The sequence below is a fragment of the Dermacentor albipictus genome, chromosome 7 (assembly GCF_038994185.2).
Source record: "Dermacentor albipictus isolate Rhodes 1998 colony chromosome 7, USDA_Dalb.pri_finalv2, whole genome shotgun sequence".
Classification (NCBI taxonomy): domain Eukaryota; kingdom Metazoa; phylum Arthropoda; class Arachnida; order Ixodida; family Ixodidae; genus Dermacentor; species Dermacentor albipictus.
Window position 1 is genome coordinate 116,809,818 of NC_091827.1, and position 24,659 is coordinate 116,834,476.

Consider the following 24,659-nt stretch of genomic DNA (forward strand, 5'->3'; position numbering starts at 1 on the left):
TGAATATGCCCTTTATAGCTGTATACTGGCACATTTGGTGAAGCATAATCTTCCGCATCCTAGTCAACACAAATTTCGGCAAGGTTTTTATTGCTCAACGCAGCTTGTTGAGTTCACGCATGATTTGGCTCTAGCACTAGACAAGCGTGAAGCAGTCGACTGTATTTTCTTCGACTTCAAAAAAATCATTCGAGGTTGTTCCTCATGACCTTGTCGTTAATAAATTACGGCGCTATTAATTGAATAAATCCGTTATTGCATGGACAGCCGAGTATCACTCTGTATGACAGCAGTTCGTTCTCAACGGTTTTTCTGCCGGATTTGTTCCCGTGACCTCAGGAGTTCCTCAGAGCTCAGTTCTGGGCCCTCTTTCGTTTTCGTTGTATATAAATTATCTTACTATTGGCCTCAAATCTACGTTGAGAATGTTCGCGGATTACTGTGTAGTTTACAGGACTACAGAGAATGAACGTGATTCCGAAAACCTAGAGCATGATGTGAATGTAATAGCATCCTGATGTTCCGATTAAGAAGTGTCGTTGAATATTAAAAAGCGTGTAGACGTCACCTTTACAAGGAAACATTCATACCATTTGAATACCGTAAATAGCACTGCTTTAAGCACGACCAGGGAATATAAATATCTAGGAGCTTTTTTAACCAATTATTTGCGGTGAACTAGGCACGTTCACGACATAAAAGTGAAGGCTGCACGTGTTTTGGGTTTTCCAAGACGAAATTTCAGCGAACTACCATCTAACTTAAAAGAACAACTGTATTTCACTCATGTGCACTAATTGTTAGAGTGCGCAGGTGTTTTCTGGGATCCGTATACCACCGAGATGGCCGATAGGCTTGCAGAAATACAGAATAGGGCAGCGCGATTTGTTTTAGGTAATTGGGATCGTCAATTCAGTATGGGAGAAAGCAAATCTAAACCTAAATGAGAAGACTTGAAAGATCGTAGACGAAATCTTTGGTTGAAATTTTTTCATGGTATCTACCATTCAAAACTGAAATCGATAAGGAGAAGTAAATCCAAGCGCCGTACTACATATCCCAAAGAAGTTACCACAGTCTCAAAGTAAATGAATTTTCCTTTAAAGATGACGTCTTGTGCTATTCATTCTTTATTAGATCTAATGAGAGGGGAATAATCTTCCGCCTATGTTTGTATCCATTGCATCTAATGATTGCTTTTACCGCACTTTTTGTAATAATTTTTTTTGTTATTGGTCTCAAATATGATGCTTATTTTTATGTATCTCCCAGCTGTAATGCCTGCAAAGGCGAAACATGCTTCAAATAAAGAAATAAAATAAAAATAAAAAGATTTCAAAATGTTGAAATAAATTAATTAGGGCAGTTTTCTTTCTCCGCACAGAAGCAAACGAGCTCCTTTTACTTAGAGATAATCCTTATAGCGGAAGAAATATCTTGATATGTCATTTAGTAAAATACCAATATCTGCTTATTGTTCTGAAACCCAGTGCCCTCAGCAATTATAGACTGCCTTGTAGATTCCCTGCGAACATAAGCTGCAACAATATAGATCAGTTCTTGTCCTTTCGTCAAGGGCCGGACATACGAAAGAATTTGCCTCTTCAGACGATCTGAAGAGAAGCATATCGCGAAGATAGGAAGCCCATTATCATTTTGGTGAAAGAAGGACACGTCACTGGGTGAATTAATATCGGGTAAAATTGTTAAAGTCGCTAGTGAAAGTCTAAGCTGTATCCCGTCACGCACGAAATGCACTTCGACGGGATGGGTATTGAAGCCTATTACATACCTCGTAAAATAAAGACCACTATTGATATGACAGATATACGCAACGAACATTGAGGTAACATCTTTGAAAACCAAATAAAAGACAATACATCATATTTATACTAAATTGGGATAAGCGAGTCATTAAACTATCCGCCGAGGACTCATGGCTCAGTGCACACGAAGCGAATAATCATATATGCAATAACATTTATACTTTGGTTTAAGATGGCACAGTTTAGTCAGTCGGAAACGGTGCTTAAATTGCACCCAACTCATATTTCATGTTGTAGACCCTTTAAACACAATTTCTCTTCTTACGAATATTGTGAAACTGCCAGAGTATTCTTTAAACTTTAATAACCCGAGTGCATACCCTATGTTTTCTTTTAATTTCATGCTGGATTTGCATTCGGTGCCTTCCAGTATTCATGCGCCATTTACCAGTTTTTGGGTGCCCCAGGAGACGCATAGGTATTAACCCTATGGCGTTAAGGGTACCCGTGTCGTAGAGAATCCAGCGTCGTCGTTCAGCGTTGATCTAACGATGCAAACCCAACCACATAGACCTTCCGCCTAGCGCAACGAAGTTTCTGAACAAATTTAATTTCTCATGGTAAAACATGCAAGACAAATCGTAAATTACGACTTGCACAAAACCTACATACATGATACTGTCGCATTGTAATGTGAATACACGAGAAAGCATAATTCTGTTACGGTGAAACTCAGAAAGACCCTTTTCCAGCGCTTCTCCTTTATGCAGATTGGCCGCAGCGTCGGATATTTGCGTGCGACGGCGCGCGCAAATGTCGTACGCCGGGGAGCGGCGTGCTCGGCTCCTTCCAGCAGCTCCAGCTGGCGCTCACCGACATCGCATGGGGGTCCACTCAAGAGGCCGCGTTTCTACCCGAATGCTGGCCTTCATGCATAACATTCTCTGCCAGCGTGTCCCGGTAAACAGTACGGTTACATAACCTACAGTTGCCGGGAAGGGTGAGAAGTCAGGCATCTCTGAATGCTATCGCGTTTCACTGTGAAAGCCGAAGCTTGAGCGTCCTCCAAGTTTTTCATACATCCTTGGTACTCTGGTTTATTGGGAATGTTCTTTCTTAGTTATGCATAGGCACCTAAGACAGTAAGGTCAAATCTCAAATCACTACTCTCTACTCCTTACTAGCTACTGCATGATAAGATTTCATAGGCAATTTTTCTTGTTGTAAGCCGCTTCTGTTAAAGTGTTTTCATTTTCCATTATTCATCCAATCAAAACTGCATGTCCACTTTTAACTTTTTTGTTGCAGACGGTTTCATCATGTGACTAACTATTCTACTATGTCACTGTATTTGTTTTTTATAAACTGCAGTTACACGGAAAGGTTGACTACTTCGCAGTCCGCTTTCGGAAGGCCTACTTCAGATTGAGGCTGCCTATTTTCCTAGATCCCGCAGGCATACATAATGGGCACACAAACGTATACCAAGTTCAAAAAAAGAAAAAGAAATCTATAAAAGTAACGATCACTGGCGATGCGTCCGACATATTTACGAAGCACCTTACAACTCTGCATTATTAGAGCGTAATTACGCATTCACACACACACAAACCCAATATTGTTTAAATAGCGAGGCCAAAATTATTTGATGTGTGTATAATTTGCAACAACATCTACAATTCAAGCCAAACTAATTAGGCTACAGTTTAGAAGAGAATTTCATGGGCCATTCAGAGTACGTCAATCATTATTGGGTCATGAGCATGGACAGAGGTAATTAGGGTTGCACAAAAAGTGCGCATTTTAATTCAGCTCAGCAGTTTCTAAAATCAACCTAGTGTTTAGGTTTACATATTGTTACATGGGGACACGCAGACGAGAAGATACATAAAGTATATTTACAAGTCAAAATGCTGTAATAGGCCAAAAGGCAACAGCCTGCGTTAGCCTCTCATCGTCGTCGTCGCCTTTTCACCACTGGCCTCTTCTTCATCGTAACTACTGGTTCGTAGCACTACCCCCGGCGGTGAAAGCACCGTCCCAGTGCAACTAAAGGCTGGCTCGGAAGCAGTGTAGTAGACATTGAGCCTACTGACGTGACTGACGATATGACTGGATTAATGCGTAGAGGCTGAGGTAGAACAGAAGGGAGCAATTTCGCAGGTCACTAGCGTCACCTGGGGGAGCGTGCGATAGGGCGCCGTGTATTGGGAAATAAGGTTCTTTGAAAGACCGACAGGACTAGAGGCTGACCACAGTATCACGAGCACAGCAGGCGCAAACTATGTGTCATGGTGACGGGCGTTGCAGAGAGGCTGTTCAGTTGTTTACGATGCCGTCAGTCGAGTACGGGCAAGCCGGCGTGCGTTGTCGGCCAGGGCGATAGCGCCGCGCCAGTACTCGCTTGTTGAGGTAGCAGGAAGAAGTGTAGTACGAAGGGGCAAGGTCGGTTCGCGACTGTACAGTCTACCGAGGCTACGGATTCTTTCAGAGTACCGCGTGAGCGTCGATTGGTCGGCTGGTCAGCGCCTTCTAACAGCGCGAAAGGACAAGATCAAAGACTAGCGCATGCGCACCAAGTTCACTGGAAGCCGTTAACTCCGATAAGCTGGAGAGCTTGCATCAAGGCATTTAAAGAAAACTGCTGGAGTAAAAGCGGCCTGTACCGGCCTATAGACTCGGGAGAATGCGGCCGGCGGTCACCCTGCAGGGGGCTAGAAGTGGCCTGTCAAGAGCTTCGCATGCGTGTTCGCCAAGTTTTCCAGTGGTTCTCAATCGCTGAACGAATTTTTAAGTTTTATTGTATCAAGGTGGGCTATGGGGCGAGCCATACCACGATCAGTAAGCAGCTGCCGCGGGGCGCGATGAAGCGACATAATGTCATGCAAGAGAAAGACTGCGACGTCAGGGGCGCAACTGGTTCGGAAAATCCATGTGATGGCGTAATCAGTTCAACGTCTACTCATTGGTTACCATAGGATGACGTGGGAAAGGGAGCGAGGTGAACTAATCCAACTCGGAAGCATGGTTTGACTGGGATGGTGATCGGCTGGAGATGACCGGCAAGTAGCACCGGAGGCGTTTTCAGATGCTGGAAGCAATCAGAGGCAGCAACATAGCGTCAGACGGAGGGAGCGAGGCCGTACTAATACAAGCGGCAGCGGACGCGATCATACTTGCGGGATACCCGGAGGTATCTTGCAGCAGGTGTACCACGTAGCTCAAAAAGCACAATCTGTCGTAGATGTTCGGACACGACAAGAAGGTAAGACCTGCCACATAGAAAGTTTCTTCTGTAGAGATCCCCACCCAGAGAACATGTCGGCGAAAAGAGGTGTCGCCAGGTGAAGAGTGCAGATGCTCCATGAGGCCTCTTAGAGTTGTGTTCCGGTACTGCTCCTCGGCGATGTTAACGAAGGCCAACACAAAGAAAATACCATTAGTGGTGCTATGTTAGGCGTCTTGAGGCTCGTCGACCGCGTAGCGACACAGGCAATCGGCCAGATTTGTAAATGAAAGAATACGAATATTGTAGGTGTAACGCCCAGTGACCAAGTCGTCCTGTAGAGTATTTTACCGAGGACAGCCAGCAAAGCGCGTGATGGTCTGTGAAGACTTACAAGGGTCGGCCATATAACTGTGGATGGAACTTCGTAACCACCCAAACGAGGGCCAGACACTCAGCCTCAATGACGCAATAGTGGCGGTCGGAGGTTGAGAGGAGCTAGCTGGCTTAAGCGATAACATGGTGTGCCAATTCCAGGGCCGCTGGCAGAGGCATGGGCATCGGTAGGTGCAGAAGGGTTGAAATCGGTCAGAACGGCCGGCGTTGGGAGACGGGCGATTATATAAGAGAGCGCAGCGGCATCGCTATTGCCCCACTTAAAAGAGACGTCTTTATTCAAAAGCTCGGCTAGTGGTCGTGCCGTGGCCGCGAAAACATTTCCTGAAGTGGCGAAAGTACGAGCAAAGGCCGATGAAGGTACAGAAGTCTTTGACACACTTAGGAAGAAGGAAATGCCGAACACCATAAATTTTGACTGGGTCTATTTGTACTCCTTTCTCAACAACAAGATCTCCAAGCATGGTAATCTGACGATGGCAGAAGTGGCGGTTCAGTGCGCTTAGCTGCAGAGCGGCTTGATAAAAACATTGAGAGCTGCTGAGAGGCACTTGAGGTGCGTCAAGAATGTTGCGATGTATACTATGACGCAGTAGAAGCACAAGCACGCGGAGCATTTCAAGCCATGAAGAAGACAGACCACCCAGCCCTCAAATGTAGCTGGAGCGTTACATAGACCGAATGGCATCAGTTTGCATTGATAAACACCATCTGGCATTGCAAAGGCCGTCTTCTCATGGTATAGATCAGTCATGGACACCTGCCAGTAGCCGGAGCCCAGGTCAATACAAGAGAAATAGCGAGCACCGTGGAGCCAGTCAAGGGCGTCATCAATTCCATTTAGAGGATACACGTCATTTTTTGTAACTATGTAACTCTTTTTTTGTAACTCTGGCATATCTTGTGAAACTTAAGAGGTACAAATTGAATGCAAATTGAATGTGGTACAGGTCTACGCCCCTAGATCCAGTCATGATGACGTGGAAGGCGAGAGCTTCTATGAAGATGCGGAATAGGCGATGGGTAAAGTAACAAAACAATACGCTATACTGAAGGGCAACTTCAATGCCAGGGTAGGCAAGAAGCAGGCTGGAGACAAGTCAGAGGGGGAATATGGCATAGGCTCTAGGAATAGCAGCGCAGAATAGAATAATATGCGGATAATGAATACCTTCTTCCGCAAGCGGGATAGACGAACGCGGACGTGGAGGAGCCCGAATGACGAGTCTAGAAATGAAATAGACCTTATACTCTGCGCTACCCATGGCATCACACAAGATGTGGACGTGCTCGACAAGGTGCACTGCAGTGACCATGGGATGGTAAGTAGTCGAATTAGCCTAGACTTGAGGAGGGAACGGAAGAAACTGGTACATAATAAGCCGATCAATGAGTTAGTGGTAAGAGGGAAAATAGAGGAATTCCAGATCAAGCTACAGAACAGGTATTCGGCTTTAACTCAAGAAGAGGACCTTAGCGTTGAAGCAATGAACGACAATCTTGTGGGCATCATTAAAGAATGTGCAATAGAAGTTGGTGGTAACTCCGTTAGACACGATACCAGTAAGCTATCGCAGGAGACGAAAGATCTGATCAAGGACGACAATGTATGAAAGCCTCTAACCCTACAGCTAGAATAGAACTGGCAGAACTTTCTAAATTTATCAGCAAGCATAAGACAGCTGACACAAGGAAGTATAATGTGGCTAGAATTAAACATGCTCTCAGGCACGGCGGAAGCCTAAAAGCAGTGAAGAAGGAACTAGGAATAGGCAATAATCAGGTGTATGCGTGCAGAAAAAAACCCGACAATATCATTACTAATATGGATGAGATAGTTCAAGTGACGGATCAGTTCTGTAGTAATTTATATTGTACCAGTGGCGCCCACGACGATAATGTAATATGGAATAGTCTAGAGGAATTTGACATCCCACAAGTAACGCCGCAAGAAGTAAAGAAAGCCTTGGGAGCTGTGCAAAGGGGGAAGCCAGCTGGGGGGATTAGGTAACAGAAGATTTCTTGAAGGATGGTGGGCAGATTGTTCTACAAAAACTGGACACCCCGTAAACGTAATGCCTCATGACTTCGAGCATGCCAGAACCTTGGGAGAGCGCCATCATAATCTTAATCGATAAGGAAGGCGGCGCCAAAGACATGAAGAATTATATACCGAGCAGCTTACTGTCTGTTGCCTACAAAGTATTTACTAAGGTAATCGCAAATAGAATGAGGAATGCTTTAGACTAATGTCAACCAAAAGACAAGGCAGGACTTCGTAAAGGCTACTCAACAATAGACCATATTCACATTATCAGTCAGGTGCTAGAGAAATGTGCGGAATATAACTAACCCTTATATATAGCTTTCAATGATTACGAGAAAGCGTTCGATTCAGTCGAAACCTTAGCAGTCATGCAGACAATACGGAATCAGGGTGTAGATGAGTCGTATATAAATTTACTGGAAGAGATCAAATAGCGCCTCTACAGCCACTGTAGTCCTCGATAAAGAAAGCAACAAAATCCCAATAAAGAAACGCGTCAGGCAGGGAGATACAAACTCTCCAATGCTATTCACAGCGTGTTTACAGGAGGTATTCAGAGACCTGCATTGGGAAGAATTGGTGGTAAGGGTTAATGAAGAATATCTTAGTAACTTGTGATTCGCGGATGATATTACCTTGCTTAGTAACTCAGGGGACCAATTGAAGTGCATGCGCACTGACCTGGAGAGGCAAAGCAGAAGGGTGGGTGTAAAAATTAATCTGCAGAGAACTAAAGTAATCTTCAGCAGTCTCGGGAAGAGAACAGCAGTTTACGATAGGTAGTGAGGCACTGGAAGTGGTAAGGGAATACGTCTACTGAGGACAGGTAGTGACTGCGGATCCGGATCATGAGAGTGAAATAATCACAAGAATAAAAATGGGCTGGGGAGCGTTTCCCAGGCATTCTCATATCATGAACAGCAGGTTGCCATTATCCCTCATGTGAAAAGTGTATGACAGCTGTGTCTTACCAGCAACCAAATACAGGGCAGAAACTTGGAGGCCTATGAAAAGTGTTTTACAGTAATTGAGGACGACACAGCCAGCTATGGAAAGAAGAATGATGGGTGTAACGTGAAGGTTGGATAAGAAGAGAGGATATTGGGTGAGGGAACAAATGCGAGTTAATGGTATCTTAGTTGAAATTTAAAAAAAGGTATGGGCATGGCCAGGGCAAATAATGAGGAGGGAAGATAACCGACGGTCATTGAGGGTTACGGACTGGGTTCCAAGAGAAGGCAAGCGTTTCAGGAGGATGCTGAAAGTTAGGTCGGCGGATGAGATTAAGAAGTTTGAAGGGACAACATAGCCGCAATTAGTACATGACGGGGGTATTTGGAGAAGTATGGGAGAGGCCTTCGCCTTGCAGTGGGCGTAAGGAGGCTGACGATGAGGATGGTGAAAGTTGCAGATAATGCACGTAAAAACGCCATGACCCATTTTTTTTCGGCCAGGATGACATGTGACGCTGCTGCACTACACGACGGTTCAATAATGTTCTTGGCAAGCATTTTTCGAACATCTGCGACATTAACTTGATGCTCAGCCTTCGATATTCCATATGGGCGGCGGATAGGAGTGACATTGCCGGTGCCCACGCAATGCCTAACAGCTGCAATTTATCCCAAAGAACGATCGCAAAAGTAAAAAAAAATGCTGGCTCTCTCGCAATCGAGAGCAGATGTAAGCATGAAATGGCTACCGGCAAAGCACATTGTTTGGAGGCGATACTCGCCACTATGTTAAAATGGGTGTAGTGCGTGTTTGCAATGGTTGTGGGCGAACTTAAAATTTGGAGGTGCGCCAACATAAACTCAGGGGTGGGCCAACTTGATAGTTGTGGCTGGGCCAGCTTTAATTAAAGCGGTGGCCCAACTAGAATTTTGGGGGTGGGCCAACTTGAATTTGGGGACGGGTGCAGTGGAAATCTGCGAGCGGCCAACCCACATTTGGGGGTGAGCCAACTAAAATTTGGATGATGGCTAACTTAAAATTTGGGTGTGGGTCAAGCTAATATTTTGGGGTGGCTCACTGTCCAACTGAACGCTACTGAGCCTCCCTCGAGTTATGAGCAGCTCGCGGACAAGGGATCGCGTGGAGACGCTTTGCGCGTTTTCATTGTGGCGCAGTCGTAGTGCGTGCTTGTGCAGACGGCTAATGCGCGCATAACAAGGGCTTGCCAGAGCAGCAGCGACGGTGGCATGGCGTCGCTGCGATGCACTGTCCCTTCACGCAGCACCTGACGTGCTACGGCGGCAGCTGCTGTTCCCTTTCGACAGCTCTGTTGCGTCGAGGTGCGCTTGTGCCCGGCGTTCCGGTTCAATTGCCGCAATAGTGTTGAAGGGTTCAGATGCGGAGAGAAATTGGCATTTTTCTACTAACGCGCTAGCATACCTTGCCACCGGAAAGGCCATGGGTTGACGTACATAAGATAGGAAAGGCAAGTAAGCAAAATTACGCAGAAATTAAGTCGCAGCGGATCCAAACAATGCTTATAAATTGGTTGAAAATTCTTGTAAATTCTGTCACTTTTGATGGAGATACGAGGCATTACTGTTTGCGCATGAAAAGGCTGATGAGCTCACCACAACCTTCTTGATCCATGAAAACTTTGCTATTCATAGCCATTTCAATGTGTTGTCGACCATAGAATGGTGTTCTTTCTGGTCTTGTACATTCTACAATAATCGGCGGAAGAATGTAGGGAAGCACCTTTCATAACTAAAACTAAAGAGATAGCCATGGACTCTTCGATGCCTCGATCATTTTTGTCCTGCAGCACTTCATCAACTTGATCACCTTCCTTTTTCGTGCTGAAAGTGGGTGCAGGCTTTGCCGATGTGGTCGAGCGCGTTCTTTTTTTTTTTTTGTCAGTATGCGATGCTTTACAATTGCGGTTGGTCGAATCCTGAATAACGGCAAAAAGCTATCCTAACATTACCGGAAACGACTGTTCAGCTGTTGCTACTTACGTATGGCGACACTTGGGTTGATGTTGGAAGCTGATCCACAAGCAATGGCCACCGAGTTAGGTGCCCGGAATCCAAGAGGCCAAATGTATTGCCGGTTTCCACATTTTCTCCATTTATGCGATTGGCGCCCTTGTTGAGATGTTTGAACACCTTGCTAAAATTTGGTAGCAGCACTTTAGCTTTCCCTTCTCGCGGGCAAGTTTCTTGCAACGCAAATTTCACGGCCGCAGAGAACATCATCTCGCCCAAGATGAAGCTTTCAACATCAGCGGATGTTTCGGTGCCGACAGGTATAATCATACTGGCGTGAAACGGGAAGCTTACTTGGTCGTAGACCGTGGTTACTAAGGGCCCTTCGTGGTGGTATCGCATTATTTTAGACAACGTTATCGACTTGAATCTTAAGTCGATGACTGCGCCTTCTTGGTTGAGGAAGTTGATGCCAATTATTTTGTTCTGAGAACATTGCTGAAGGACAACAAATATTTCAGGGTAAGTCTGGTTATGAACTAACTTTGGGCGTGCAGATTCCTGTCGGCGGTAACAGGTGTCGTCCAGCTGTCCGGATTGGAGCGTCATCCCATGCAGTCATTACTTGCTTCGAATTGGCGGCGAATGGTCCACCAATTACGCAATAGTCGTCTCTTTCGTCTACAAGCGCTGTGAATTGATGATCTTCAATATGAACGTCGAGAACTGTAGTTTTTCGTCTGCATTGCACTGGGTCGCGGCGGGCTACGGTGGCGTCGCGTTGGACCACTGATGTCACATTGAGCCGTGAAGCCTTCTTTAGGCGGCGTTTTCATGTTTTATAGCCTCCGTATATGCAATGACTAGTTGGATGGATCTTGTGGTGTGTTTATTAGCAAAGGGAGGATCTACCGCGCCTTTATAGGTTGCCGTTATTAGTTTTCCTCATATAGGCTGAAGGACAGGCCAGGGTGTGAACCACTGTACAAATGGCGCTGCCGCAAAAGGTAACGTCCTGGCAATGGCGTACGGGATGGTCATATAAGTATCCACTGAATAGTGGTGAGATAGCAGGCGATGTGTCGATGGTGATCGCCTTGTAATGGGCGAGGTGCATTGACAGTGAATCCTCGTAGACCCATCTCGCAACAACTGCAGACATTACCCGCTTCTCCGCAGTGATAGCAAAGCGGGCGGTGGTTGCGGGAGCGCGAGGTGCTCGTTTTAGTGGGAAAAACCAAAGCAATTTAGGTCAAAACATTTAGCACATTGATTTTGTACCACGGTGTCTACGGTCTTTGAAGATTCAAAATTCGAACGATGACGCATGCAGTGTACTGGATGAAATAAGAATAAACATTAACGGAATAGAAGACCATCGCAACTTTTCCCCTCGAGTGCTAATCGGAAGTCGTTCATCTGGTAACTGCCGCACCTACAAGATGAGTGGCCGGCTCGTCCATTGTCAATCAGCTGTTTTTCTGCTATAGAGAAGACGACGAAGTGTCTTCTTGGCAAAACGCTTGTTTCTGTGCTGTGTGAATGTTTGGGGAAATCTTCGCCTTTGTCGTGCCTCGCCTCCCCGTCTTGCGGCCATGGACGCGCAGCACGCCAGAGGCCTACCTGGCCAGAAGTCATCACGGCCGTCAACTGCAAGGACGCGAGTTGGCTCCCCCAGTGACACCGAAGACACCGAGCTGTACACTATGTCGGAAGACGACTCATCCGACGATGGACAGGTATGAAGCACCTGTCCGGAGTAAGAGGGCCAGGAGAAAAATCGCCAACACAGTGCCATGAACTCCTGCGAGCACAATGACTATGAAGTCAACGCCTGCGCGCTGGCCACACGTCATCTTTATGCCGGAAGAACCGTCAAGCAACCTACGATTGGTAGACAGGGAAGCCCTATCCATTTTTCTGTAATGTGCAGTGCCGGATCAAATTAAATGGATGGATGGATGGATGGATGAAAAACTTTATTAGGGTCCTTTAGGGCGTGCACTAGCGCGCAGCGGGCCACTCCCACGTCGGGACAGAGAGGCCGAGTCTCCGCCGCGTCGAGAGCCCGTTGGACACCTCCACAAAAAACATTACATTCATGCGGGAATACTGAGGCAGAGGAGTGGCACATGGTGTAAGTGCGTGTTGGGGCTGCAAGCTGGCATGTCTTGAGCATAATTCTTCAGCAATGTCAATTTCGCTGTGACCTTGGTGCAAAGCGAGGGATTTGAAAGGAACACGCTGTTGCGGTGATACGCGAAGTCCACGAACGGTTCTCCATATATGAGATGATCGCTGACGTCAATCCAACGACTCACAGAAAGGTTTCCATCTTTGAGATTGTAGAGCATCAGTGTGGCGTTCAGTCTTCTTTTGCACCCGCCTTGTCTCGCTCAGATAATGCATGGATTAAGTTCTGCTGCATCTCCTTTCAGCCCGCCGGCGAAATACTTGTATTCGCTGGAGTTCGCCTTGAAGTTCTTCATATTTCGGGAAAGACTGAAAACCACGCGTAGCCTCTTACATGGCTTTTGGAATTTCGTGTTCCAGACTTGATTGGTTCCCTTGCTGACATACTTCCTCCATGTTCGACCGAAACGCCGACGAGTCAAATCGCCGGGGGGTCGTGAAGGAGCACTGAAATAGACCTTTAATCTTAAGGTGCATCGGAATATGTTCGCTTCCATGTGATTCGATGGCTGGAAAGCATTGCACGTTTTTTTTTCAAGACACCGAGAAACCAGAGTCAAGTATAGGCAGCTGCTGTATGTAAGCCCGCGTTAATATGTTGGATTACCATCATTGAGGCAGTAAAGGTCGTGCTGTGGGGCAAAGGATGCTAGTCTCCTTCCCCTAAAGTCCATCTTCGAACACCCCCAAAGTGGGTGGTGAGCATTAAAATCTCTCGGTGAGAATCGTAGGGCCGCGTATCGTTGATGTCACGTCGTGCACTCGTTTAGAGTCGAAGCAACATTAAGGATCACTGTAAACAGTGACGAGTGTGAACGTAAGCTTTTTTGTTTTCACAGTTAAGCAAACATACTGCCTGTCGTCGTGAGGCGGGACTGGGTGCAACACGTATGACAGATCACATCTTGTATATACAATTACATTCCTCACATCGCCATAGGTAGAGAACATGAATGCCTCATAGCCGGAAATGCGTACAACGTTCTGCACGCTCGGTTCGCAAATTACGAGGATGGGAAAACGGTTTTCGAAGAAAAAGTGTCTAAAATCTGAAATTCTCGATTTCAGACCACGGGCATTCCCCTGCAATAGAGATGCTGTCTCGATTTCTTTGTGGAAGGGCAGCGAGCGGCGGGCTATGGTGCTATGCGATGCTTTAATGTACTAGAGTCAGCGCGTCCAGCACTTGCAGTGCGCTACGTGCAGCCATGTTTGTCAGTAGTAGACGCACGACATTCTTGAGTGATTTCAGCATAGCAATCACTTGTGAATCCTTGTCTCGCATTTGGTCAACTGAAATGACATTTCACTTGAAATGGCGAGTCATGTGCAGTGGCTCTGGCGCGTGGCATGTCTTCGGCATGGCACCGCCATGGCACTTGCCATGGCACCGAGCTTGCAATAAGGCAGCAGTTTCTGTCGCAGGTTTGATTAAAATTGACACGTCACTGTCGCTAATCGATGTGTTAATATCATAAACAATATGAGCCGTGGTTTAGTTGTCCTGCAGAATGAGGTAGTGGACATGGATGTTGCCCAGGAGCTTCACTGTCATCAAAGCATTGATTGCGCTGCCGTTGTGGACATCAATAGCCGGGACGTTCTTTCAATTATTAATTCTGATATCCTTGATTTCTCCTTGGACAAGAAGAACATCCTGAGAAACGTAAATCGCTTGTCGATTAAGGCGGTTGCGTTAGTTGGCAGGTGTGTCCGGGACAAAACGAATTGTGTGCGCTGATGCCCTTCGCTGTGGCGTAACGGTAGCCTTACTCAACGAAGACCGTCCTCTCATATTTCTTCTCTTGGCCTTCTGTCGTACCACTCTTTCGAAGCCTTCGTCATTTGACGCGTCATCGCTTGAGCAGGAGTGCAACACAGTGTCCTCGCTGTCAGCTTGACCCGGAGGGCAATTTCTCTTCCTCGGGCCGGTTCGCGCCGAAGCGGTCACGTCGCATCGGTATTCTGCTGACTCCACTTCCATTGCCGTGGCAATGGGAGTGGCGTCTCCCAGTAAAACAGGGGAAACAGCTGAAAATATTGCAGCGCGAAGGAACAGTGGCCTCTACAAGAACCACTTCGTCTTCGTCCAGTTTTCGAAAAAAATGCTTTATTGAGTTTGCGCGCTTGTGAGGTGTCAGTGAGTGTTGTTTTCTTCCCAAGGCGCGCACTCTCCCATGGAAGTGTTAACTGGAAGAGTAAGAATCGTTAGTTCATTGAAAGTTTGTTTCCTTGAAATTATTGGCAAAACATCTTCCGGTTGCGCTTGTGGACGGTCATTGAATTTGCGGCGTCATGTAGTAACATGTTTTCTTTTCTATTAAATTGTACCTCAAATTGACCTCTCTATCAGGCACATGACGAGGCATTCGTTTTACCCTAATAATTAAAGTCTGAAACAATTAGCTTCAACGAAGGATTCCGCAGCAAAAGTAAACAAAAATGAGTTGGCTCTACCACGTCTAGTGTAGGTACAAGCGAATAATATGAGTTGCCACGTGCCAAAATAAATTGTACTCACTGATACTATCATTACCCTATCAGACGTTTTATAGCGTTCCACATTAGAAAACATTTATCACCTCAATTTGAAACTTTCAGTTGGAGACTAGGATTTGCGGAAATAAAGTTGAGATCACGAAATACTCTGGAATAAATTGTAAAAGAACTCATGACGAAATTTTCCGGCGACGTTTTCAAGACTGCCAGGCTGCTGTATGGCAAATCTGTTCCGCAAGGTGGACGAAGTATTCCTGAAAGATAAAATTGTCATCCACCCGAATGTAGCACAAAGCTATAAAGGAAGCTCATACGGGTCTCTCGAAAATAACGCTTCGTAGTTGAAAAAATTATCCTGTTTCCTTTGGAGCTTCGTGCTACATTTGCGTGGATGATAGTTTTACCTTTCATGAGGCTGGCATAGTGGACAGCCGAGAAGCCTAATCATGAATATTGTTGACTTTTTCTAGAGCGGAAATCTGGACAATACTACTGGTTGGCCACTGGCCCTTTTGTCGAAGAGCTGGCTCCCGGTTGTGTTTCGTCGTGTTCGCCCACAGACGATTGTTGTAAAATTGAATTTTTCTGGGAACCCCCAGGAGTGAACGAAAAATGGATTTTGAAAAAAAAAATTATTTCAACCATTCGGGCTTCTTCCTGAATTGCAGGTGTTCTTAGCAATGTGGCTAACCCATATTTTGCAGAATTCAGGTAAACTCTTGAATTATCACTACATTTAACGAGATGGACTTGTTTTTGTATCGTCCCAGAAATACTTTTTGAGGGGTGAGTAGCAATGAAAATGAAACAGTTCGTGTGGGTCGTGTGGAGTGCGACTGCTAAAAATCCAAGATTTCATGCTTCAGAAAACATATATTGATACAGCACTTCGTAAAGCTTACCAGAAATAAGGCCAATCCACAACGTGCAGATATATCTAGCGTCTTGAGTGTGCCAGAGGCAGGTTGCGCTGTAGTGTCTTGAATAAGGAAAAATGCTTGCCATGCGCATGCTGAAGACGCTGCTACGTTGAAAACCTAATGAAAGAATCAGCAAAAATGCGATTTAGCTAGCAATGAAAAATCAGGAAAGACAAGTTTGACATCGCTCACTAAAACGCTTATCAGAGCAAGCGTATTTTGTACTTTTATCAGTAAAGAAAGGCCCTGTCAGTAAATGTGAAGCATGCTGACGTGCGCTAGACGTAGAATATCAGGCTCTTATACTTACCTTCCTCTTTCCAATATTTTGTTACGATAAATCCAGTTTATATTCCCAGAGATGCACAATGAACTACTAAAAAATTTACTGAGGGTCAGTTGAGCATTGCTAGCACAAGTTCAACAGCATTAGGAGTCCCACTGAGTATTGAAAATCTCCCATCTCACCGCAGCACAGTTGGTGCTTCATCGTGCAGTAATTGGCCACCACCTTCTTCATGAATCTTGCGATCAGCCCTTGGTTATTACTGATTTCTCATTGCGTCATCAACACACGCTCTGGCTGCGCAACGATGGACGAAGTATGAAGCTAAAGGGGCTTCGTATACGAAGCTGCTAAGAATTTTTCGTCCCATAGAGTCCATGTATAGTAATTGAAATTGATAACTTTCCCCATGCAAATTCGGTTGAGAAAAATTTGTTTGGGAAGGTTCAATGATAAACTTTCAAAAGTTATCTGGGAAGTGACAGGGCCTATAGCCCGGTCGAAAGCACTGTTCGGTCATATACATTGCGAAAAAATGGGTAGCAACCTTGCTACGTAGCATTTTACGCCATGAAAGGACATGGGATTTATACAATAGATCACGACATATCAGGAACATCAGTGAATTCTGCACTGTACCCAAAAATTTCCAAATTTTGTGATAAGGCTAAATTTACATATGCGTTAAAGAAAGCAATTGTACTTTAGGTGTATGCCATTTTCTAGTCACGATGACGAGGAGGCAGTCAGGTTCTTTGTGGACGTCGATGCATCATACATTAGTGATTGGCGAATCCGACAAGAAATAATTGTGAGCGAGGTAGACTTTATTAAAAGGAAACATGAAGAGAGACTACTCGAGTGATGCGTTTATAGCCTCCTGCTTCACACTCGGGAAGCACTTTGTAATACAAGATACAACTGAACAGTAAACTGCTTCTCCACTTCTTAGAACTAGGGTGCATAAGATGGGCATTGTTACAAACCCCACAGCATATTAGGTTTAGAGCAAACAAATCGTTCTTCCGAGGTCATACAGCATGCGCTTCATGGAGTAGTGAGTGAGTGTTATGGGAATCACGCCTCCCCCCCCCCCCCAAAAAAAGCAAGAACTTTATCAAACTCGGAATCATATTAAGAAAATCAGTTAGATGTGGTTAGAACCCTAATCCTGTCACCAATCACTGGATAATCAAATTCGTAGCAATCAGGGCAACATGATGTTTGGCCGTTATTAAAGAAAGCATTGAATAATCTTAGAGCGAAGCTCTTAGGTGCTCGTTCTTGGGTTCAGCGTCGACGTAACCACGCGAACGCGCGCGTTCCACTACTCGTGCGTTCGTCGTCGTCTTCTATCACAGCTATACGCTGGGTAGAGTGGGGTAGTGTGACGGGCATCCTATCCGCTCCACGGGAGAGGAGCATGCGGTACACGGTGAAAATATTGGATAGTGCTAGGGGCGCTGCTGTTTTAAAAGGTACTACACTTGCTACGGCAGGCCGCTGACTAGGTTTCGCTGGCTACGTTGACGATTCAATTTTGCATCCTGATTGTCGTCGTTTGTGAGATTTGTCAATACTGCTCGGTCGTTGGATTGAAACACCAGGAATTGACTCATCGGAGTGCTGAATGATAAAGCGAACCACGCCGTCATGCTGCTCAAGTGCTTTGTGCCTGGATACAAAGGAGAGTATAGATCGTACTCGGAAAAAAAAACACGTTTGGTGTTTAAAGCGCCAACTGACTTTTCGCGATGGGCGAGATGGGCCACAGTAATAAAGGGCCTGACAAAGACCTAACCAACGACAACGCGGTTTGCGAAGGCAACTTCGACGAAAGATTCATCGAAAGGGCGTACCGGTACACAATGGTCCACGTTTCAAAGAAGACGCCATGCCAACTGTGTTCCTGATGAGCTTAGGTATTTCACAAAGAAGGCACCGATAAAAAAAGGAAAGACAGAATTACATGTGAGCAGCATGAACCTGCTGCAAAAGGAGAAAAGCTGAACGCAATCAGCGGCGAAGACGACCAGCAAGGTGCATCAGGTGCATCAAGATGACGGACATCCCGAGGCGTGAGCACCACATATTGCACGCCGCGGAACTTGAACGTGCGCGTGATAATGGCCGCCTATCCGATGCATCAAGGAACAAGGTATTATTTCCAATTGAACGTCATAACATGTTTTTCTGAGTCCGTTCGCTCGAGGACGGGCAGTTTGACCACATCTTTCCGCCCATGCTAGTGAAATCCAAGCCAGAAAGCAACAAATCGGAATCGTTGTTTTGCTCTCTCTTCCTGAGGGGTCCACTCTTCCTTCGCTGGGGGAAGCGGTGCCAGTACACGAAAGCACACATGTACTTGTATTGGGGGGGGAGGTTGCGGAGTGAATCCAGAGAAGGAAGGAAGATAGACAGGGAGCTTCAATGAACACTAATAATTTCTTTTAAATTGTCTGTGACAGATAGCTGAATTATACTTCATCGGCTGGTGTACTCGAAGGCGCGGGCATTACTTACACAAATAATTGAAATGTATATTCGAGTAAAGAGAACAAAATTACTAATGAAGTTCTAACAAACTATCCTATGGTACATATAACAATTCAGAAATTCTAGCCAGAAGTATGCAAAGGGCAAGGCTGGAACTTATTCTCAGCATGACACCAGTTTCGAGGTATCGATTACCGAACTTTGCGGAAAAATGCATTGGCGTTCGAGTTACTTTTGTGGTTCAATGCACAAAACAAGGTTTTTTTATGAAAGTGGAATGGCAGTGCATCTTTACCGAAAATTTGATGGCGTGTATGTCGTAAATGCCCCACAAAATTCTTTTCAACTGGATATGCCTTCCAGCCTCACCCGCTAGATTTTCAAATTGCAATATGTGCTGCAACAAAATTAGTTTATAAATATTTATTGTATTTTTGGTAATACACGATTATGCATTTCTTTTTTTTTTGCGCTATGTCCATCTCTTCGAGTAGACCAGCTCATGGGGAAGAATTATGCTTTTAGCCACAAGCAATGTTAACAACTCTTTTTAATTGTTCTATGGACACCCTGCATATCGCTCAATATACCTTTGCCTCGAAGAAATCAGTCACCCGCCATGGTTGCTCAGGGGCTATGGTGTTGGGCTGCTAAACACGAGGTCGCGGAATCGACTTCCGGCCGTGGCGGCCGCATTTCAATAGCGGCGAAATGCGGAAACACCCGTGGTACTCATATTTAGATGCAGAATCAAGAACTCCAGGTGGTCGAAATTTACGGAGTCCTCGACTATGGTGTGCCTCAAAATCATGCAGTGGTTTTGGCACGTAAAACTCCGTAATTTAAAGAAATCAGAAGTAGACACTGACTGTCAGTTATTCAGCCACTTTGCCTTGGGTAAATTGTTGCATCCTTTGGACAATGTGGCGAAACTGTTAGAGACACATGTTGAAGGGTTTACTTTATCTTTTTTATGCGAAGCATATTACGAGGGCTCAACCCAGCTCCTCAGGCGCGGCGGTGACCATGAAATCACGTGACACCGTGACGTCACGACAGAGGAGAAGTGGCTTTGGCTCAACTCTTGCAAGACGGGCTGGGTGGGAATCGAACCAGGGTCTCCGGAGTGTGGGACGGAGACGCTACCACTGAGCCACGAGTACAACGCTTCAAAGCGGTACAAAAGCGCCTCTAGTGAATGCGGTGTTGCCTTAGAAACGCGCTGTTTCTAAGGCGTGCGTCTCTTGCTCAGGCGCACATTTCGTTGCCGCGCCGAACGCTGCTTTGCTCGACGCTCACCGCGTCCAATGCGGGGCGCGTAGTCGCTGCCCTGTAGCCCATTGTCTTACACCCCTTGGCGGGTCGACGGCAACGCTGTCGCGTTCCACTCTTGAAGGCGAAGAAGTAATGCATGAGTTGTTTCTTCGTCTAGCCGAACCAAATATAGCCAAGCAACAGCAGTTCACCAGGCTAAACAGTGGTTCAACAACTAAAATAAAGGCTAGTATGCTTCGCATCCTGGGCTTAACCTTACCTAAGCCACAGCCATTTTTTCTGTTATAAAAGAAAAGAGCTCCAGCATACATGATTTCAGACAGCTCTTAGCTGGCATAAACGTGGATCGACTTGGTTGTAGGACTTGGACAAAACCTTTCACCAAAGACAGCCCTGCCCAAAGGCAACCACAAATTGATTTTAGGTTGAGGAGTTGGAGGTAATTTGACCTCCCCCGAATATGACGAGGAAATATGTTTGGTGAATAAATGTGTTTTTTGACTTAGCTCACAGATATTGAGTGTGCATATAAAGTGAAGGATATGAGAAAAGGTTTATTGGCGGCTCCTAATGTAACGGCACAGCAACCGGGAACGGCGAAGCAGCCCGAAGCACTGTCCAAACGGACGCCAGCAATCAACAGCGCGAGCCGAGACGAGCCGCGCGTTGGCGATGCGGCTGTGCCGCGAGGCGCGTCTTCTTCTTCACAATCTCCCCCCGGACAAAAAGAGCCATCCTGGCGCCTTAAGAATCGGGAGGCAGAGGGTCGTGGTAGGGCTTGAGACGCGAGACGTGGACAATGTCACGTCCACGCCGGCGCAAGTCTTCAGGTGGTGACAGGGGCTCAATGAGAAAATTCACCGGGGATGTTTGCTCCAAGACTCGGTAAGGCCCTTCGAATTTTGGGACGAGTTTCGAGGAAAGCCCCGGCGTTTGGAAAGGGACCGACAACCACACAAGAACGCCTGGAGCGTAGGTGGTGGAAGCGTGTCGATGCGGTTTTCTTTCTGGCGCTGCTGTTGATCTGCCGTAAAGGAGCGCGCTAGCTGGCGGCATTCTGCGGCTTGTCGGGCGACGTCGGACACAGGTAGACACTCGGAGGCGTCAGAACGGTATGGAAGGGGCGTGTCGATGGTATGCGTAGGCTCGCTGCCATGCAGGAGGAAGAAAGGTGAAAATCCCGCAGTGGCCTGGATCGCGGTGTTGTACGCGAACGTGATGAATGGAAGGATGCGGTCCCAGTTACCATGATCAGATGCCACGTACATAGAGAGCATATCACCAAGTGTGCGGTTAAATCGCTCTGTGAGCCCGTTAGTCTGTGGATGGTATGCCGTGCTTGTCCGATGAATAATATGGCATTCCGAAAGCAAACTTTCGACGACTTCGGAGAGGAAGGCGCGACCTCGATCACTGAGGAGTTCCCGAGGTGCGCCGTGTCGAAGCACGAAGCGATGTAGGACGAAAGAGGCTACATCCCGCGCTGTAGCACTTGGTAAAGCAGCAGTTTCGGCGTAGCGTGTCAAATGATCAATAGCAACGACGATCCACCGATTGCCGTCTGGTGTCATAGGAAGCGGGCCGTATAGGTCGATGCCGACGCGATCGAAGGGTGTGGCAGGGCACGGGAGCGGCTGCAAGGCACCAGATGGGCGTAAAGGCGGCGATTTGCGGCGTTGACAGTCAAGACAGCACCGAACAAACTTGTGTACAAAATTGTACATGCCGCGCCAGTAGTAGCGGTGGCGAATTCGTTCGTACGTCTTGAAGACTCCGGCATGGCCACACTGCGGATCGTTGTGGAAAGCGGCACATATTTGAGACCTTAAGCTGCGGGGAACCACCAGAAGCCACCGACGACCTTCAGGAGTGTAATTGCGTCGGTGCAGCAGCTGGTCACGAATGGCAAAATGAACTGCTTGGCGTCGGAGGGTTCGGGATACAGGGATGGTCGACGATCCAGAAAGATAGTCGAAAAGAGAAGCGACCCACGGGTCACGACGTTGTGCGGTTGCAAAGGAGTCCATGTCGAGAGATGACACGGAATGTGCGGAAGTTGTTGCGCAGGCCGAGTCTGGAGGTAAAGGTGAACGAGACAAGGCATCTGCGTCGGAGTGTGTGCGTCCACTGCGGTAGACGACGCGAATATCGTACTCCTGGATGCGTAGTGCCCAACGGGCTAGGCGGCCAGTGGGATCTTTCAAGTTGGCGAGCCAACAAAGCGCATGGTGATCTGTGACCAAGTCGAATGGGCGCCCGTACAGATATGGTCGGAACTTGCCAAGTGCCCATACTAAAGCCAAGCACTCTTTTTCGGTCACGCTGTAATTGGCCTCAGGCTTCGTCAGTGTGCGACTCGCATAGGCGACTACATATTCGGGGTAGCCCGCCTTTCGTTGGGCGAGTACGGCGCCGAGACCGACCCCGCTGGCATCTGTATGTACTTCAGTTGCAGCTGACGGGTCGAAATGGCGAAGAATAGGTGGGGAGATGAGAAGACGACGCAGCGTAGCAAAGGCGGAGTCACAGGCAGGGGACCAGCAGGAGAGGGCGGCGTCACCGCGTAGAAGCTGAGTCAATGGCGCCATGATCGATGCGAAATTTCGAACAAAGCGCCGGAAATATGAGCATAGGCCCACGAAGCTTCGAAGTTCTTTGATGGTCTGAGGCTTCGGAAACTCAGCGACTGCTCGAAGTTTTGCAGGATCGGGTAGAACGCCGTGCTTGGACACAACGTGGCCTAAAATGGTGAGCTCTCGCGCGGCGAAGCGGCACTTCTTGAGGTTGAGTTGAAGGCCAGCGTTCGTTAGACAGGTCAAAACTTGTCTGAGACGGAGCAGGTGAGTAGGAAAATAAGGCGAGAAAACCACGACATCGTCGAGGTAACACAGACATATAGACCACTTGAGGCCACGCAGCGTGTTGTCCATGAGTCGTTCAAAGGTGGCAGGGGCGTTACAAAGCCCGAAAGGCATCACCTTAAATTCATATAAACCGTCAGGCGTAATGAACGCGGTTTTCTGGCGATCGGCCGCAGCCATGGGGACCTGCCAGTACCCTGAACGCAAGTCAAGGGACGAGAAAAATTCTGCTCCCTGAAGACTGTCGAGGGCGTCATCGATGCGCGGCAAAGGATAGACGTCTTTGCGCGTTACCTTATTTAACCGACGGTAGTCGACGCAAAAGCGAATAGACCCGTCCTTCTTGCGAACGAGAACGACAGGAGATGCCCAGGGACTGTGCGAAGGTTGAGTAACATCACGGCGCAGCATATCTTCGACTTGGGTGGTAATGACACGACGCTCTTCGGCAGAGACGCGATATGGTCGTTGACGTAACGGCTGATGGGAACCGGTGTCAATGTAGTGCTGCACTTCCGACGTGCGGCCCAGGTGAGGTTGTGAAACGTCGAATGAACTTCTAAATTTGTGCAGGAGATCAAGAAGGTCGGCGCGTTCGGCAGGTGTGAGGGTATCGGCGATGGCATGCGAGAACGCAAACCTGGACGTTTCCTCAAGCGCGGACATCGAAGATGCTTGGCCGGGGTCGACGTCAAAAGAGTCTCCAGGGACGTCAACCAAAGACGAAGAGTCGAGGAGTTCCACGAAGCCAAGGCATTCACCAACGAGCAACGTAATAGGCGCACAGAGGGGATTGTAAAAGTAGATATTGCTGCAGCCGCCAGCCATGTCAAGCGTCGCGAAGGGTAGTGGGAGAGATTTACGGCTCATGAAGACGTCGGACGGTGTGTAGAGGACCGTTGCATCAGCGATGGCATCGCAAAAGACGGGGACGAGGGCGAAGGAGCCAGGTGGAATATCTGTGTCCTCGCGCACGGTAAGTTTAGAAGGGCGGTCGCAATCTTCGTCCAAGGGTGCGTCACAAGGGGAAAATTCAACTTCGGCGCGTGCGCAGTCGATCACGGCTTTATGACGAGATAAGAAGTCCCATCCGAGGATGACGTCATGCGAGCAGGTGGGAAGAACAATACACTCGACGATGTAAACAATGCCGTGAATAAGCACACGTACAGTACAGGCTGCGTGCGGAGTGATGGGCTGCGCGCTTGCCGTACGAAGCGACAGTCCAGAAAGCGGCGTGGTCACCTTGCGCAGCGAACGGCACAGTTTGGCGGCTATCACAGAAACGGCTGCGCCGGTATCCACAAGAGCGAATGCAGGAACACCTTCTACACAAATTTCGACCACGTTAGCAGGAGAGGCGCGAGGACTTTGACAGTTCGAATGGGGCGCAGTTCTTGCCTCTTGAACTGCGACGTTCAGTTTTCCTGGTCTGGTGGTGCGGGTCGCCGACGCATTGGGGAGAGCGAGCGTCGGCGAGGGGATGGCGAGCGACGCGAAGGAAATTCTGGGATGTCAGCACGAGCATACGGTTGGGGGGAAGGAGCGGCGTATTGGCGAAATGGCTGGCTGCCGTACTGGAAGGGCCGCGAGGCGTCGCCGAACGCTTGAGGACGACGGCGGCAATATCGGGCGACGTGTCCGGGAGTGCAGCAAGAATAACAGATGGGTCGATTGTCAGGTGTCCGCCAAGGGTTAGCTCGCGGTGCGGTCCAAGATGTAGCATGGGCTTGCGGTGGCAGCGGTTGGGAC